The following is a 6,000-nucleotide window of genomic DNA, read 5'->3' on the forward strand; positions in this document are numbered from 1 at the left end:
ATGGACTTGAAGGGCTGATGGTCAGAGGTGCGTGTGATCCTTCGAGCTTGAGAACTGAGCAAAATCACCACAGGTGTGTGCATGGGATCACTCAGCAGTACAACGCTGATTTCACGGTCAAACCCCCTTGAAGTCCTGGCAGAACACACTCAGGGTCAACACTGGCCTTACTCCTTCTCTTCCCTCCTTGCCTTTTCTGTGAGAGTTTATGTAGTTGCCTGTGAAAACACTTTTAACCATTTTCTCTCTCGCCTTGGGCAAAGGCAAAGGTTTAAAAAGGAATGGAGGCAGCAGCTGAACAGACTTTTGCCTCCAGCTGATCAGTTTCCAGGTGAAACCTTCAACAGCTAAATTGCTCAGAGATCATTGTGAGCAGAGACAGTGCCCCAGCATCGTCTGCCAGTGCTGCCTTTTCAACGGGACTCGGAAGCAAGTGTTCAGGCTGGTAATTTCTGCTTCAGGACAGTAATTGACACTTGCTCGTTTTATGCTGTAACTTCATTTCTCTAGTGAAAGGAGTCCCATTCCAGGCTGCACATATCACACAGGATCCAATCCCAGCACAGGTTGATCCTTTATCTAAGCTAATAGAGCATCTCTCTTTTTAGCAAGGACACAGAGCAGCTACAGGATATTTAAGGATATGCAGGCAGGATTTTTCCAAGTGCACAGGAGTCTGCATACTTCCAAAAATATCACCTTCAGCGACTCCCACTATAGCTTCAAGACCAGGCAGATTTGCAGCTAACGACCAAGACCAGTAATTTAGTATGGTAGATGCTGATTGTTACAATTAGCATTAATCCAAGTCAAGGAATCTACAACAAGCCCTAAAGAAAACGCTAACAGCATCAGTTGATTCATTCAAGCCAAGCTTCTGTGCTGAAGCCACAGGAAACAACTTTCTTCAGGATTCTAGTATCTCTCCATTCTGCCTTTTCATAAAGGTTAGTTTTAAATAAAAGACTATGCTTGCAAATTAATAGGTAACTCCCTATCAGGCCATTCCATTATTTTATGTATCCACATATCTATTAATTTAGGTACAGTATAAAAATCTGTCCTTCACAAGAACAAAAAAAAAAAAAAAAAAAAAAAAAAAAGTAAAATACCTGCCTGAATTTCACAACGAAAGAATACACAGAGGGAACGGAGTGTTCTGGAAGATCAGAAACAGTATGGAGAAGGGAATTATGGAAGCACCAAGATCAAATCACACCTTATCAGTCTGGCCCCTTCACTCGATGCCCGTAGGGAAAAGACTAGCTTTAGACTGGTTATCCCAGAAGAAAGGAGAGCAACCACGCTTTTGCAATAAATCACAACAAGCACTTGGCTTGGAGCTTGCATACAGGCGAGATGTGACGTTCTGAAATAAACGTACATTCCCGCAGTAGACAAGAGCATTTTTCTCCCTGTGCTGGCTGAAGTGCTCATTACTTGTAACACTGAGAGTTTTCACCCTGGTGCTAAAGGTGCAAATCACGTAAATACCAGTTCACAGGCTACCTCTGGAACTTACCTGGCTGAGGTCTGTCGCTGCTCTGAGGCACCTCGAACTCCAAAATGACTCCTGCAGACAAAGATCTCCTCAACTCCTTAACCTGAGACTCTTCGGGCTGTACCAAGATCACATCACCAGGAGGGGGTGTTTCGGGATGACCCTTCCAGGGAGGAGTCACAGGGACACCAGGAATCCTTCCAAACCGACTCAAAACGCAGAGCCTCCTTCGCTGCTGCTAAACTTTGTTAGCTGCAGCTGCGGCTGTAACCGTGAATGAACTTTTAAAGAAGGAGATGAGGCAAGGCTGCCTGGCAAGAGCAGCGCGCATTTGTTGTGGTTCTTTTTTTTTTTTTTTTTGGTATGAAAAACAGGGCAGATTAATGTGAAAAAAAAAATATATTCCTTATTAGGCTGCATGCTGATGCTCACTTGTGTTAGTGCCTCTGCCTCAGCGTGTCCCTTCCACCAACAGCCCAGCCAGGCCATGAAGAGGAGCGACCCTGCAGAGCTCGCAGCAGGACAGGGACGTGCAGACCAGGAGATGCAGCGAGACCCAACGGGGTGGCTTCGTGCCCTCAGCACCAAGCTGCGGCGAGCCCGAGGCCAACTCAACAACAGTTCCTCCCAATTGTTCACAGTCTAGAACTGCCTAATTTTGCTGTTCCCGTTTCACTCGTGGAGGGGAAAACAACCTGAATGAGGAAGAAGCTCTGTCTGGGACAGATGCAGAGGAGATGCCAGAGGTCCCCAGCCATAGCCCCACGGAGGCTGAGCTGCTCCTGGGCTCTGCGCCACCGCAAACAGCTCTCCAGCTCGGATCCTTCACCGGCCTGCCCATCCTGCCCTGCTCCTCTGCGAGAAAAGGAAGATATTTCACTTCATGAGTTTAGAAGTCAGAAAATAATGCATTTCTTTGTGCTGTGCAATAAAAAGATAGGATGAAAACAAATCCTCTTTAAGAAATTATTTTGGTGAAGCAAATTTCTCCCCATGCTCTGCTCAGCCTCATTTTAATTTTGGGTAAATCCTAAACATTTGGATTAATTTCACATTAAATTTTTCTCATTTAAGGATTATAACACCATTATTTTACCATTACATAGCATTTATTTATATTTTAGTAAACATAGTGCTCCTTCAAAAATGAAACTGTTTCAGAATACATTACAAAATTTCCTTTGTAGCACTTATTTTAAATATTCTACCCAATTTGCTTCCTCCATTTAGTCCTCCTTATTTTAGCATAACTTGTCTAAGTTTACAAATAGGTCCATTCTTTCTCGCAAACCCTACTATTGAGCAGATCTCCTATTTGCCTAAAGGAGTTTGTTGCTCAGGGGATGAGTTACATCCAGAAAATACTTTGAAGATGAAATGCTAAGTAGTATCATAAATTTCCGTACTGCAAGGTTCGCTACAAGGCTGTTTGCTCTCTTACAAAGCACTTACCCAACTTCCTTTCAAAGATATGCTGAAATTTGGATAGAAAGTCCCTGGAAGCTGCCACCACAGTTTTAACATTTAAAGAGTGAAAAAGCCTTACATATTAAAGCCATGTGTTTTCAATTCGTGACTGAGTAGACCCAAGTTAAATCATAATAAAAAGCTGACGTCTGCCTATATATACACCACGCACGCTGCGATTCATTTACACGGTTGAAGGAAGAACATGAAAAATCCCACGTGAGTACAACAAAACTCTACTTTTTGCGAGCTGATAATAAATACTCACAGCTTACATAGACATGTCCTCACAGTAGCTGCCTTTGATCCGGTGTGGAACAAAACCCTAAGAACTTTTTCATGCGAGTATTAAATCTGCCGGCGTAATCCAAGAATTGTATGCGATTTGTCTGGGCCGAGGAGGAGCCCTTGCTGGAAGCCTTGTCAGAAACAAGAATTCCTTTAGACAGGCAGCAAGAGGAGCCACACAGGCGGCAACCAAGGGCAACGAGACAGCTCTGGTCTCACTGCAGAACAAGCCTGTAACACAGTGAGGCTATGCCAAAGCAGTCAAAGAGGCGTGCTTGAGTATCCTGTTGTGATCTGGAAAGATGTCTCACTTATTGTGGATGGTTTAACCTCCCAACATAGTACCCAAAATCCCTGGATGTTCCCAGCAGCCTTTAGCCTCCCCATTGGGGGTGTCCTGAGCATCATCACCACTCACTCCTCTAGGTTGGTTTACATCAATGGCTGGGTTGCCTCTCCGGGTGTCCCCAATTTCCCCACTGCTGTCTTGCACAGCCTGCTACCCGCCCCAGAGCAGTGCCCCACCACTCGCCCCTGCTCTGGCCTTGCTGCTTTCCAAACTTAACTCACACCTGCACCCTCGGCAGGCAAACAGGAGCCCAAAGCACATGGCAGCACAAGCGAAAAACAGACCTTGCTCCTTCACAAGGCTGTGGTTCCCACCCTTCTCCACATTCAGCCCCTAGTTCTGCCCTTGTGCTCAGAAGCCCTCCATAGATACACGCCCTGCCCTACAAGGGGACACCTTGCTGCCCACACAACCTGCACTCACAAGCAACTCCAACACCTCTCAGTCCTCCAGCCCAGACACAAGAACCACACCTCGCTCCCGCAGCGCCACGTGGGCTGATCAATGCTTTGCCTAACGCAGAATTGCTCACAGCTGCTGCGGGGACACAGCTGTGTGCTACAACCCAGCAGTTTATTGCATGGCTGCCAGCAACTGCTCAGGTCTGTTTTGACCCAGGCAGTGTCCTCTGGCTCTGCCTTTCTGTGAGGCCTTCAGCAGAAGGTTATGCAGAACATCTATGGGCTTACTGAGGTGACGGATGGTTGTTAAAGGGGTTAAGAGGTGTCCCAAATGGGGATGCTAGTGGACCTCAGCATTAATTGTAGCTGCTGGAATAAATGAGCTGTAGCGATCAGATGAGAAGCTGTTCCTCTGGGAGCAACTTGACCCTTCATCCCAAGCAGTAAACGTGGCACGTTTCCCATTTGCTTCTGGTTCGGCTCTGCTGGGGCTGCTGTTATCCCCAAGGTCTGAGCAAGGCAAACAGTAGCAAGATCATAACAAGCCTGAGCAACGCCCAAAGCTGGTGGTAGCAGCAGAATTTGAACAGGCTACAGTCCAAAGCCACCCAGTTTTATTCCTTACCTGCAGCATCCTGCTATCTAGAACCAAGCATTGTTCCGCTCAAAAAAAACCAGGAGAGCTACTCTTACGGAACCATTACAAAGAAGGATGCACTGGCAGGTTCTTCTTCACGCCAAAGGAATTTTTGGTTTCATGGTTCAGTCCAGTCCCAGATTGCTTTGCTCCGCTATCCTGTCCAGCTATTACTGCAAGGTGCCTGTGTGGCTTTGCCCCACTCATGACTGTGCCAGAAACCTGCAACCTGCCCATCACTCCGCTGCCAGGTTCTCATGTCCCACCAGAGCTACAGTCATCTATTATTCACTTGATTTCATGGGGCAATTTGTTAATAAAACATTAGGTGGTTTCCAGCAGAGATTCTACTTAAATTCTACATGTTTACTCTTTCTGATTTAAGCAGCTTCGTACAGAGAAGAACCCAAGAGGCAGAATCTGAAAACAAACCAGGATTCATGAAAAAACTTTTGGAGCTGTGTATCCAGCCAAGGTCTGATTCTGCTCAACAACAGCATCTTGCTCCTCCCTTGCATCTTGGGATTTTGATAACAGTTCCTTCATACTTTCTTACACAGCATAAAGGACAGGAGGGATCGGAGTAAGGAATTGGTTCCAGACTAATGGTTCACCGGCAGCAAATCTTTCGCACAGCCCTGAGTAAAAGGAAGAAAACCCCTAAAACGAGAGGGCACAGATCAGGCTGTGCTTTGTCCCTGTCTGCAGCTGCCAGGGAGGTTTTTGCTCGCTGAGTGTACAGGGCAGGATTTATCCCCTCAACTACCTTAAGCACAATCATAAGAAAAAATCTAAACTTTGAGACATAAATTTCACAACTCAGGGCCAGCAATGATTTTAACGGAAGTAGAGAAAAACAAGGCAGCATTCACGTCTCTCAGGTTATGCAGAGGAGCAAGATTAGAAGCGGGTGTTTGGTGTTTTTCAGGCAGGCAACACAAGCAGCGGAACAGACACAGCCTGAGGGAACGGGCCCAGGACTTTCCTGACCGGACACAGTCCCGCTTTGCAGATGAGCCCTTCAGAACCCAGCTCTCTCCCAGGCCTCGACAATAAAACCACTGCGGGAAAACCATCTTTCCACTCATCTACAGGGTGCCATGGCTGCGTCCGGCGAAGCCCTGCAAGACCCTCAAGAGAGGCGCCGCATCCTCTCCGAGAAGGAAAGTCCTCAGCACCGTGTTGCTGCTGAGCGCCCTCACTGCGAACAGGAGCAGGGAGAGGCGAGCTGAGCGGCCTTCCCTCAGCTCCAGGCGGGTGACACCCACACTTTTCCCCCGCTGGCACCGCTGAGGAGCTCCGAGTAAACCAAGGACACAGCTTGCAGCTTCATGATTTTCCCGCCACCGCCCGGGTT

The sequence above is a fragment of the Apaloderma vittatum genome, unplaced genomic scaffold (genome assembly GCF_000703405.1).
Source record: "Apaloderma vittatum isolate BGI_N311 unplaced genomic scaffold, ASM70340v1 scaffold4734, whole genome shotgun sequence".
Taxonomy (NCBI): domain Eukaryota; kingdom Metazoa; phylum Chordata; class Aves; order Trogoniformes; family Trogonidae; genus Apaloderma; species Apaloderma vittatum.